Below are 13,797 nucleotides of genomic sequence, written 5' to 3'. Positions count from 1 at the left end.
ACAAAAAAAAAAAAAAAAAAAAAAAAAAAAGTTCCACTCCACAGAGATTACACTACTACTTACTTCTTCTCCCTCCAAAGATCTACAGTACTTCTTACTTCCTCCAGTTCAGCCAAAGTTTTCATAATGGGAAACTATCACAGGATCCTCTGGTTATATCCATCCTGGGCTCGCAGATGTCTGGCTCTTTCCACGCCTCCCACACACTGCATACACTATGCATCTTTCTGAAGTAGCCCTGCACCGCCCACTTGTGTCCATTCTCTCAGCAGCATCCTTCTCTCTGAGGCCAGCTCCCTTCCGAGCCCCAAACCAGTCCAGCTCTTGTTTGGTATTTCCACATCCCCCACAAAGACTCCAACCAGACTGGACACAGTGCCAGCTACTTGTCCAGGGCCCAAGAGCATACCTGCATGTCACTCCCCTCTAACATGCACAGGCTAGGGATATGCCCATGTCAACATGCCAGAGCATCACACCTAAGCATTGCTGACACTCTGCCATGCACAAGTCCATGATATACCACACATCAACATATGAGATTATCCCGAGTAGTTCCCACATTCAAAAGATATTAAGAATATTTTCCAGTTTTTACAATTTTAAGAATGCCACCTGAGGCAGAAAGAAAAACTGATTGGAAAAAGACATGCAATGACAAAAAGACCACTGAAATATCCAAATACTCTTTACCAGTGCTATTAGAGGGTTCCTTCCCTCACAATATCTTGGCATCTTGAGCAACACTAGCTGTTCTGCATGATTCTCATTTTCTGTCATTTCCAAATTCTTCCAGAAACCAATCAGCCTCCCATTAATTAGTTCTGCCTATTTCACACTTTAATAGAATCAGCAATTTCCTGTGAATTTTTAATAAGACTGCAATCTACTCATATTGGCAAAAGAGAAATTTTAAAAGTTCCTCAATTCAAGGAGAAAGGGAACAATCAGAGCTAGGAAGACCAGACCATGGTCCAGGAGAGGACAGGGGCAGAGGCCAAAAGCAAGCCAGACCTTGCCTGCACAATGTGACATCACTTCTATAATCACAAAGACGGACTGTAACAAATGCTGGTTAGGACGTGGAGACACTTGAACCCTTGTACACTGTTAGTGAGAATGGAAAATAGTGCCATCACTATGGAAAAACAGTACAGTGATTCCTCAAAACAGTAAAAATGGAATTACTAGCACCTTCCCTGGGCATGTCACAGTGCCCCATATCAGAACTAAATATGCCCCTGTACCACCGCCTGACCTCTGTGCCCCCAGGCTGCCTGCACTGAAATGAGTTATGGAGGGCGGGGGTTACCACATGATCCAGCAAGCAAAAGCAGGTCACATTCATAGCAGAATTAGTCAAAATAGCCGTGAGTGGAAGCAACCCAAGCATCCATCTACAGATAAATAAATAAAATGCGATAAATACATACAATGGAATATCCCACCTAAATAGAGAAGAAAACTCTGTAATTTGCTACATGGATGAACCTTAAAGACATTATGATAAGTGAAATAAGCCAGGTATAAAAAAGACAAAGATTGTATGATCCATTTATTAAGTGGGTCCCTTAGAGGAGCCAAATTCAGAGACAGAAAGTAGAAAGGTAGTTTCCAGGGGCTTGGAGGGCGTAAGGCGTTAATAATTAATAAGAGAGTTTCAGCATGTGAAAATGATAAAGCTCTGGAGTTGGATGGTGGTAATGGCTACACAGCAATAGGAAAATAACAAACCAGGCGTGTGGTGCACACCTGTAATCCCAGCACTCAGGAGGCTGAGGCAGGAGGATCACTGCAAGTTCGAGACCAGCCTGGGCTAAAAAGTGAGCTCAAGGCCAGCCTGAACTACATAGTAAGACCCTGTCTCAAAAAAAAACCAAAACAACCCCAATAAGAAAATACCTAATAACACTGAACTATACACTTAAACAATTAAGATGGTGAATTTTATGATATGTAGCCTACCACCATTTTAGAAGTTTGGTGGGTTTTTTTGTTTTGGGGGGAGTTTTTTGGTATCAGAAATCAAACTCAGGGCCTTGCATTTGCCAGGCAGGTGCTATGCCACTGAGCTACATCCCCAAAATCTTTAGAAGATTTTTTTTAAACAAGCACATCCTGCTTAACCCAGTACCCTTACTCCCTGGTGTTTATATGGAAAAATTCCTAGACAGGTACACATGGAGGAATGCATGATGGTCTTGAAGCAGGACTATTTGCAGATACATGGTGAACAACTAGTGTCAATACAGGAATGTCAGAGAAAAACATAGCTACTCCTCCACTCCTAGTATATAACCATTATGCCACAGTCCACAAAGCAGACCTTCTCACACTAACATGGAAGGAGCTCTAAGAAATACCATGAAAAAAAAGGCAATACATAAGATCCCCTTTGACTCACCACATCCACCAACAAACCCAGTGCACTGACCTTGAGTGCGTAATGAAAACCCTGTCACACCTTACCAACACTGCCCTCTGGGCACAATATTTTCATGCAGTAAAAAACAAGATGCAGCATAACAGTGATACCATATATATAAATGTCTTTAAAGCTATATATTAATTTCCTGATATTGACTGCTATGAAATAGTCAACTGAAAGTATTCTCTTTGTAGGAAACACTACTGTACTTAGGATGATGGAGCATCTAAGAAGCAACATAATGGCTCAGGAAAAAAAAATCTCTTATCATGATTCCAACTTTTCTGTGGAGTCTGAAGTTATTCTCAAATAAAAACACTAGACAAACTGGGTATGCTGGCGCATGCCTGTAATCCCAGCAGCACTCAGGAGCTTGAGGAAGGAAGATCACCTCTGACATCAACCTAGACTACACAGTGAGCTCAAGGATAGCCTCAACTACACAGCAAGATGCTGTTGGGGGAAAAACACACACACACACACACACACACACACACACACACAAGACTAGGCAGGAAAAATTAAACATACACAAAATAGCACCACGTAAGTCCAGTGGATTGCAGAGCATCTCCAGGACACCACAGGAAGGTCACAAGGCTACACAGGCACAGCACTCATAAGTGAGCAGTGGAGGGGAGTGAGGGAACAGGGACCTTCTTCCTCAGGAGGTTTTGATTTTTTTTTCTGGTGCCAGGAATCAAACTCAGGACCTTACTCTTGCCAGGCAGGTGCTTGTGCCACTGAGCTATATCCCCAGCCCAGGTCTTGATTTTTTAAAAGGAATCTGTATTGTATATATTTTTTTAATCTAAGTAAAGGAAATTAATTGGGAAAAGCTAAAAAGTAAAACTAGCCATCAGCCAACAAGTTCATCATTTATAAAACTTTCTAAACATTTTTTATAGAAATACAAAGGTCTGATTCTCACACACATGCAAATTATATGTGTATGTGTATGAGAAAGAAATTACATGTATAGTGTATTAGTCAGCTTTTTGTCACTGTGAATAAATTTACTAGAAAAACAGGAAAGGTTGAGTTGCCTCATGGCTTCAAGTTTCAGTGCATGACAGGCTGGCTCCATAGGTTTAGGAGCCTAACCTTTAAGAGCCTATTCAGGTATGAACCCATCCATGGATTAGTCCATTGATGGGTGAGCACCCCCAGGATCCAGTAACCTATCTGGGCCCTACCTCTAAATGCTGCTATATTGGGAAATCAAACCCTCAATATCTGAGTCTTTGGGATATTTCACATTTAAACTACAGTGTAACAGAAGTGGATAACCACTTTCCCTTAACTAGTATGAACAAATAAATCTACACTGCCCTCCACAGAATGAAGCACATCATCAAAAAGATCACACATCATGACCATGAAGGCTTCATCCCAAGGATGCAGGGATGGTTCAACAAAGCAGATCAGTAAATGTAATATGCCACACGAAGAGAGGCAAGGACAAAAATCACGTGATCATCTCAATAGATGCAGAAAAGGCTTTTGACAAAACCCAACATCCATTCATGATAAAAATCCTAAAGAAAACTGTAGGGGCACCGGCCAGAGGTATGTATGAGATGGATATGCACAAATAAAGGACTTTGGAGCCACACGCCCAAAACTTTCCAGAATGTGTGGTTAGAGAATAAAAGACTACCACAAGTCCAAGTAGGATCTAAACACATTGCCTTAAGGAATGAATGCTCTGGCCCTCTCCTCCCCATACTCCAATTTACTACTTTGACTGGCCCTAAGGTCAGTCATGTAACAGACTACGCTGACCATACCCTGTCCTTCTCCTGTCCTTTCCCTTTCCCTTACATGAATTCCTGCCCTGACACCCTTCCTTTGTGCTTTATCCTTGATTGTTGGTTCTATCAATAAAATGCCACAGACTTCAGTGCAGGGGTGTCCTAGGGATTCTCTCACAGGTTCTTGGTTAAAGGCAGTCCCTCTGGACCTTCTTAGAGTTTGAATTGGACTTTAACTGAGTAATCTTTCATCCTTTGCACTCATGTCACAGTCTGAATTGCAACAGAAAATAGGTATAGAAGGATCTTATTTCAATCTGATGAAAAGCCATTCAAGACAAAACAAGGCCAACATCATATTAAATAAGGAAAAGCTCCAAGTTTTCCCTCTGTAATCAGGAACAAGACAAGGGTGCCCACTATCAACACGCTTATTCAATATATTACAGTACTCAAAACATTAGTCAGAGCAGTGGGTAAGAGAAAATAAATAAAAGTATAGGAAAGTAAAGAGTCAAATTATTTGTAGATGACATAATCCTCTATAGAGGAGAACCAAAAAATTTCACCAAAAGAATCCTAGAATTAACCAAATTCACCAATGTAGCAGGATACAAAATCAACATACAAAAATCAATAGTGTTCCCATACACCAGCAATGAACCACAGAGAGTGCTGGGGATTTAGCTCAGCGGCACAGTGCCTGCCCAGCAAGCACAAGGTCATGAGTTCGATCTCTGGGGGGGGGGGGCAGAGAAAAAAATTAGGAAAACAATACCATTCATAATAGCGTCAAGAAAAACTAAATACTCAGAAATTAACCTAACTAAGGAACTGAAAGTCCTCTACAATGAAAACTACAGTATTCTGAAAAAGGAGATAGAAAAGGACATCAAAAAATGGAAAGATGCCAGGCATGGTAGTGCACGCCTGTAATCCCAGCACTCGGGAGGCTGAGTCAGGAGAATTGTTGCAAATTCGAGTCCAGCCTGGGCTATAAAGTGAGCTCAAGGCCAGCCTGAACTACACAGTGAGACCTTGTCTCAAAAAGACAAAAAAAAAAAAAAAAAGGAAAGACATCCCCTGTTCCTGAATAGGCAGAACCAATACTGTCAAAATGGCCATACTTCCAAAATTAATAGATTTAATGCAACCCTAATGAAAACAACAATAGCATTTCCCACAAGAGAAAACAACCCTAAAATTTATAAGGAACCAGAAGAGAGCCAGTAGCCAGGCAATTCTAAACAAACTACACAAACTATGCTCTGGCCCTCTCCTCCCCATACTCCAATTTACTACTTTGACTGGCCCTAAGGTCAGTCATGTAACAGACTACCCTGACCATACCCTGTCCTTCTCCTGTCCTTTCCCTTTTCCTTACATGAATTCCTGCCCTGACACCCTCTCAGGACACCCAACCGTCCAGTCACCCAATCTATGCCTACTTTCCTACCAAATTCCATACTACCTTCTTATTTTAAGCCACACAATCCCTAAAGCCAATGGTAAAATAGGCTACTAACTCACTTTTCTAACTCCAGGCTTTCTTTCAAACCTAGCATATCTTCTGCATTAAAATTATCTTTCTAAAATTGTGACCTTACCATAGTCTTCTTTAAAAATTCAGTGACTTCCCACTACCAATGAGATCAAGTTCACACTTCATACCATGGCACAGAAAACATTTCAACATGTAGGCCAAGGACGTGGCCCACTTACCTCCCACAAACAAAGAATGATTTTTACTTCTTTTTAAAAAATAAAAAAGAAAGCGCATCGGAGACTGTGTGTGGGCTTTACAGAAAAAGTCTGCTGATCCCAAACCTAGGTCAACAATTTTCAGGTCCAAAAATGGCCCGTCAATCATTCTATGCCAACTGCACCAAAATCTCAGGAACTGTGTCATGGAGCCCTGAGGTTTCTCCTGCTTCTCCTTGACACCCAACTGGCCCCAAGCCTTTCAAGGCCACAAAACTCTTCCAGTTCACCCCATGTTGCTCAGTGGAGACCTGCATGCACCTGCCTCCTAATTAGAAGGGTGCTACAACAAACATAGGCTTTAGTTTACTTACCTTTGCAACTCCAGCACCTAGCATGCTATCTGGCACATAATAGGAATTTCATGACTACTGAAACAGTATGTCTTAAGACCATGTCTGCATATAAACTGCAGGCCTCTACACCAAGAGATCAGCTGTACAATCACATGAAGACTGGACACAATGAGACACGGTGTCATGGTTAATTTTACTATCTCTATAACTGGCCTGAGAAGTACCCAGAGAGCTGGTACAGCTCTGTCTCTCCAGGAGGGTGTTTCCAGAAAACTACAGGATGAATCATGGGCTCAGTGGAGAAGGTTTGCCCTCAACGTGAGTAACACCATTCAGTTGGCGAGGGGTCCAGGCAGAATAAAAGATGGAGAAGAAGGAAACTCATACACTGCCTTCAGATGTTAAGACACCCTTCCTCCTTTGCCCATGGACATGAGACCTTCAGCCTCCTGGCCTCTGCGATCCAGGACATGCACTACAGCCCCTGAGGGTCTTGGGACTTTGCCCTCAAACTGAGAATTATACCATCAACTTCCCCGGTTTCAGGACCTTCAGCCATAGACTGGACCATGCTACCAGTATCTCAGGTCTCCAGCCTGTCATGGGACTTCTCAGCCTCCACAATCATGTGAGCGACTTCCCCTCATACATTCTCCTCAAATGCCTACACAGTATATACATCTTACTATTTTGTCTCTGCAGACCCCACCAGTGTGCATGGTAAGAGTCACAGACAATCTAAGTTTTCTCTTTATGACTGGAGAGGACAGCAAATGCAAGGAAAAGGCACTGGAGCAGAGAATCAGGAGCCTCTGGAGAGATCTCCCAACTGCTAAGTTAGACTGCAGAGTGAGGAAATCTGGAAAATGAGAAAAAATACTGATATTTTTACTATGGGCTTTGATTTATATACTTTTAGTATTCTTTAATAGATGCTAGTAAACACTGTAATCTTGTTTAATTTCTTTTGGCTCCTAGAATTTGTTTCTTAAAACATTGCTCTGCAAACTGGCCATAGTGGTGCATCTCTGTAACCCCAGCACTCAGAGGGCCGAGGCAGAAGGATCCCAAGTTTGAGCCCAGCCTGAGCTATACAGTGAGACTATCTTTAAAAGAAAAACACAACACTGCCCTGTGAAAAGGACTGCTCTGTGAAAAGGCTGGCCCTTGTCTGTGAAGTCTGGGGTTTACATGGCTGCACCTAGCACTGCACACATTGCCGCCGCTGCTCCTGCTGGTCTCCCAAGCTCTCTTGCCCCAAGGCCCAATGAACAGAATCCTGGTGTTCTAGAAATGTTGCTGCCTACCTTCCACTGCCTGCCCCTTCTAGTCCTGTTCAAAAGAGAGCCATCACATGCCTTGGCCTCCACAACTGGCCAGGCTGCAGGCTCCATTCCAAGACACCCTGCTGACAGGTCTTTCTGGTGCAGAGGTAGGCCAGACGATTAATGGTACCACATGCTACTTTTTAATGTTACTGGATTCATACCTATAATTACCTTTGTCTTTTTTGTTTTGTTTTTAGACAGGGTCTTGCTATGTAGTTCAGGGTAGCCTCAAACTTGCAGGACTTCTTCTGCCTCAGCCTCCCAACTACTGAGATTATATATAGGCATGTGCCACCACGACAGGCACTTCTACCTTTGCAACTTATACATACCCCCGCACAACTGATACACACCCTCACCTAACATTTTTTGATATGAGAAAAAAAAAATTTTCAGTCCTAGAAATTGAACCTAGGTTTTCATACTAAGCACATCACAAACACCCCCTGCCCCACAACCAATTTTTGAGACATAGTTTTAGTCTGGACACAGTGTCCAGAGTAGGCTGGAATTTGTAATCCTCCCGCCTCAGCCTCGCAGTAGCTGGGATCACAGGCATGTGCCACTGTGCCTGGCTGGGTGGGAAAAAAAACAGCTTAATATACTGAAATGCAAGCAACTTTGGGCAGACCCCCGGGGGAAAGCAGGTCTTGCTCTGAACTCCCCAGTCCTCAGCCCTGACCAAGGAGCGAACTGGTTTACTCTGTGGAGAGACCCTGCAGCATGAGCCTGGCCTAAGGAGAGACATAGCCCAGCCCTCTACAGCCAGAGCTAGTCCCAGTGACCCTGCAACAGCTCATCTCCTGCCAAAGTACCATCACCCCTTCTGAACAATGTGGGAAGAAAAGGACTAGAGAGAAATTCTATGCTAAGGAGAAAGAGCATCCAATTCCTGTTTCCAGGTGGGAAACACAACTTCACCACAACCCCACCAGAAACACTGCCATAAAGTGATGGTAGGGGACCTTGGCCTGGGTTGGCTCTGTACACACAAGAACATCCAAATATGAGCAAACAAGTAGCAGGTATTCAACAAACATCTGTGGGAAAAGAGTTCCTATGTTTTTTAGGATGTGGTTCTTCTCTTACACCTTTCCCCCATTCTGGGGTGTTTTGACCAGAGAATACCACTGAGCTACATCCCCACCACTTTCTATTTTTATTTTGATGCAAGGTCTCATTAAATTGCCAGGGCTGGGCTAAAACTGGTGAGCCTCCTTCTTCAGCCTCCTGAGTAACTGGGATTACATGGTACACATCTGGCACCTGGCTTTAGCATGTCATTCTACAATTAAAGTGAGGCCTGACTACCTAGCACTACCTTTAACATGGGGTCATCTTAAACTGTCATTCTTATCTGTACTTTTACTTTGAAGAAATATTTTTGTTAACATGTAAGGAACTGACATCTCCTAATTTAAAATATTCAGTTTTAGCATAATGAGGGCAACATGATACTAGTCTATGATGCAAAGCAGTAGCCCAAAAAGAAACAAAAAAGCAATGCATGCAAAATTGTAGTCCCTTCTTTTCTGGGAAAGCTCCCAAACTGAGTCAGCCTCTGACTTACTGGAACCAGAGCACCATCTTGTGATTAAAAGAGTAAGTGCAGGCTATATACAGAAAACCACAGAATTATGTTAAACTTCTAGGCAATCAGAAAGGGTCCTAGCTCTGCTCATATCAGAGATTTCTACAACACAGTGGTATCTCGACTCACAAACTCAATTCTCTCCACAATTCTGTTCACAAGCCAAACTAGATGAGAACCAAACCAATGTTCCCACAAGGTTTCCAATCCCCATGAGGCCAACACTGAACCTACTCAATGAACTGGTATTTCTACAATACTGCTCAAATAAAACAAAATGGGGCACATACATGTCTAGCTGAATTTCATTCAAACTGTCATACTAATAAAAAGACTGAGCACGGAAAGATGGTAAATCCAAAGGAGCTGGATATTTTGAAGCTTGTAGCACAAAAAATTGTACCTTATCCCCGATGTGAACATACAAGCAACAGGAATTTTGCACTACAAGCAATAGGAATTTTGTTTGTTTGTTCATTATTATAGCAAAACAACGCTTCTCAAACTTTTCAGGCCCAAGACAATGGTACACATGGCTACCGCTTTGCATCATAGACTAGTATCATGTTGCCCTCATTTTGCTAAAACTGAATATTTTAAATTAGGAGATGTTAGTTCCTTACATGTTAACAAAAATATTTCTTCAAAGTAAAAGTACAGATAAGAATGATAATGTTTTACATTTTTGCAAGTATCTTTACTGGTTTGAATTTGACCTATGACAACAGTGCACATGGTCATGCAGCCATAGACACATGTGCTTGGCACCTGTGACAGAAGAGGTCCCTCTCCTCTGAAGAGGGCCTGGGTCCTGCTGCTGTATCACTGGAGTCAGTGCTGTGGGGGATTTGTGGAGGGTGGGAGGGCCTGCACACAGCTTAGTGTCAGAGAACCAAGAGACACCACACTCTGCACAGACTGGCTTGTGAGCACTGCAAGACTGATAACCTCATTCATACTGACTACAGGATATTATGCAGCTCTTTAAGGTAACTGTGATTTTCTGTTTGTTTTTTATTGTTTCTTACAGTACTGGGGATTGACGCAGGGCCTCCTGTATGCTAGGCAAGCATTCTGACTAAACTATAGCCCCAGCACCTTTATTTTATCTTATCTTATTTTACTTTAAAATAGAGTATCACTAAGTTGCCCAGGTTGGGCTTGAACTTGTGATCCTCCTGCTTCAGCCTCCCAAGTACCTGGGATTACAGTTAAATGCAACCATGTCCAGCAACAGCTTGGTTTTGATAGGGCATTATTTAACTTGAGAGTCATCGTCCCTTCAGATTGTCACTATTTACTTTTTAAAGCAATGAGCACTAACCATATGAATTGAACAGCAACTTCTCCTACTGTAAAAGTGCTACATGCTCATTGTAAAAACTTTTACTGTTTGGCTAAAAAAAAAAACAAAAACACAAAAAACAAGAATCACTGGCAATCTCACAATTCAGAAATAAACAATTTAACTTTTAATGTATTTCTTTCTGCTTTTTTCCTAAACTTAAGGAGAATTTTTTAAAAATCTGACCCTACTAAACATGGTGACACACACCTGTAATCCCAGCACTTGGGAGGCTGAAGCAGGAGGACTGCTGCAAATTCAAGGCCAGTCTGGGCTACAAAGTGAGTTCAAGGTCAGATTAAATTACAGAGCAAGATCCAGTCTCAAAAAAATGAAAAAAAAATTTTTTGAGCCCATTTATAAAATATAAAGGTGCTAAAAAAAATGTAGAACTGTAATATAGAAAAGTGCTAAAAGAATAATAATTAGTTAGCTACAGACAAAAAACCCACTATTCAAACGTACAGTGGCCCTGGAAGAGGCCCACACAGCACTAGCCACAGCCCTCAACAACGAAAAAACTGGAGTGGGTAAGGACAAATCCCATCTGAAAGCCAGGCCCAGGTGCATGGCTCTGAGGTCAAGTCAGCACGAAAGAAATGATGAACATGGCTGTGATGTTTCCTGCAGCCCAACACCAATATAAAACACTAGTAGGCAAGAAGGGGGCTATCCTCCCTCAGATGATGCAAGGAGCAAAGGGGAGAGAATAAACAGTTAGACACTCCCTGCCCATAGGCCCAGAGCCTTCCAGAGCCACAGGGTGAGTACAAGGGAGGAAGCACAGGTAGCAGAGTGACCTACCAAGGGCGACAAGGTCTTTGGCCCTACGCAGGCCAGTTAGGACACAGAGACTGGGCAGAGAAGTCTGGGAAGGAATGATAGGTTCTCTTAGGAGAAGCCACAGGATGTAGGGAGACAGGCAGAAAGGCCACAAGTTTCCATGGCTGCCACGGACCTATGAAAGGAAGAGGACTTGAACACCCACATGAACAAAACACAAGGCAGGAGAGGCTGAGTCGTCACTATCCCGTGGAGATGCCCAGGACAGGGCAGCAAGGTCAATACAGTCAGCACTAAATAAGGACACTGCAGGGCCAAATATGGGAATAAGAGACATCGTGAAGAGGGGCTGGGGCTGCCACAAGAATCCCCTCCACTGAGAGGCACCTTAACATGGTAGCTGTGTTGGTGTTGAGGTGGGGCTCAAGTTCTACCCACGGTGTTAAGAAGAGTAGGAAGGTGAACATACCAGGAACACACATCCATCTCTGGAGGGGGCTGGTGCAAATCCAGTATCATTTTCACATAAGCAACAAAAATAATAAACTGAAAAAATAATAATCATAATAAACTAGACTTCTATCAATACTAAAAACTTTTTTCCTGAGAAACTATCTTGTAGATAACAATACGTAAAAAATAACCATTGATAATTTCCTACCACTTTGTCTGTAATTTGGTAAGCCCCCCCCATTATTATGTTATCCTTCTTTTACTCTTTAAAATAAAAAATAAAATAAAATAAAAACAAATACTAAAAACTTTTCTTTTCTTTTTTTTTTTTTTTTTGCTTGTTCGTTTTTTGGTTTTTGAGACAGGGTCCCCTATGTAATTCAGGCTGGCCTTGAACTCAATATGTAGCTGAAGCTAGCCTCAAACTCATGGTGATCCTTCTGCCTCAGCCTCCCAAGTGCTGGGAGGTGTGTGCCACCACACCCAGCTTAAAAACTTTTATGTTTCAAAGGATATTACCAAGAAAGGGAAAATAATACAAAATGGTAAAAAGTATCTGCAAATCACGCATCTTATAAGGGACTTGTAATATGTAAAGAACTCTAATACAAAAAAGTTTTAATGGGCAAAAGAGCTGCATGTATATTTCTCCAAAGAACGTATCCAGATGCCCAATAAGCACACAAAAAGATGTCACCACCACCCCAAGCTGGGCATGATGGCTAATTCCAGCATTCAGGAGACTGAGGTAGGAGGATTGCGCTGAGTTTGAGACCAGCCTGGGCTATAAAGTGAGTTCAAGGCCAGGCTAAACTGTACAGTGAGACCCTACCTCAAAAAAAGACAGAAAGAAAAAGAAAAAGAAGGGTCGGGGATACAGCTCAGCGGTACAAGCACCTGCCTGGCAAGTGCAAGTTCCTGAGTTCAATTCCCGGCACCAAAAAGAAAAAGAAAAAGATAGCCCTCAACATTTTTAGTCACCAGGGAAATACAAAGCAAAAAAACAATGAAATACCAATACCAATTCATACCCACTAGGAACACTATCAAAAAGATGGGCAGGGGCACACATGTGACATCCCAACTATACCACAGGCTGAGGCAAGTTGATAGCTTAGCCCAAGAGTTCAAGGCCAGCATAGGTAAAACAGCAAAACCTATTTCAATAAAACAAAAGAACAACCATAAAAGTAGACAATAACAATTGTTGGTCAAAGTACACAAAAATTCATTGCTGGCAGGAATGAAAAATGGAAAACAATATGGCAATCCCTCAAACACTTAAAACATAAACTTATCATATGACCCAGCAATTCCACTCCAAAGGATATACCCAAGAGAAATAAAACCATAAGTCAAAACACAAACACATACACATATGCACACAAAATAACACTTGTGCATGCATGTTTATAGCTTCATTATTCATGACAGCCAAAAAAAGTAGAGGCAATCTGAGTGCCTATCAACCGATGAACAGATATTAATATACGTGGTCCACATCCAAACCAAGGAGAATTCGTCACTCACAAGAAGACAAAAATACTGATACATACTACAACTGCATGAACCATGAAAACAGTAGTTCAGCGAAGACAACCACAGAACACAGATTAGACAATTCCATTTGCATGCCTAAAACAGGCAAGTTTAAAAGGATAAAAAGCAGACCAATTCTTGCCAGAGACTGAATCCTAATGGAATGAAGTTTATCTGGGGATGATGGAAATAGTCTGGATTTTTATGCTCTGTCCATTAATATATCCAAGTTCCTGGACTAGCAGTTCTGGTATGTAACAGGTAATTAGAACAATAAGTGGTGATGGGTAGAAAAGTGAAAAGAATGAGAGACAGAGAAAGACAGAGACAGAGAGAGAAGGCAGACAGGTAGGGGAGGGAAAGAAGAAAGAGAGAGAGAGAAGGGAGGAAGAAAAAGAAAAAGAGACAGAGACAGAGAAAGGGGGGAGAAGGAGGGAAGGAGGGTAAGAAGGAAGGGTAGTACTTTTCTAGGAGTCTACAGGTCCCAAAGTCAATCAGTGTCCTAGGGTGACAGCCTAG

At 42.1% G+C, this 13,797-nt stretch overlaps 1 protein-coding gene across 2 annotated transcripts in view; it reads right to left on the bottom strand.

The window, feature by feature from the left end:
* Ehmt1 (euchromatic histone-lysine N-methyltransferase 1) overlaps positions 1-13,797 on the bottom strand; it is a 151,114-nt gene that overhangs the window by 104,777 nt on the left and 32,540 nt on the right. The window lies entirely within an intron of this gene.

Source organism: Chinchilla lanigera, unplaced genomic scaffold, assembly GCF_000276665.1.
Source record: "Chinchilla lanigera isolate Chin_1 unplaced genomic scaffold, ChiLan1.0 scaffold00112, whole genome shotgun sequence".
NCBI lineage: Eukaryota > Metazoa > Chordata > Mammalia > Rodentia > Chinchillidae > Chinchilla > Chinchilla lanigera.
This window is presented reverse-complemented; position numbering and strand designations above follow the sequence as displayed.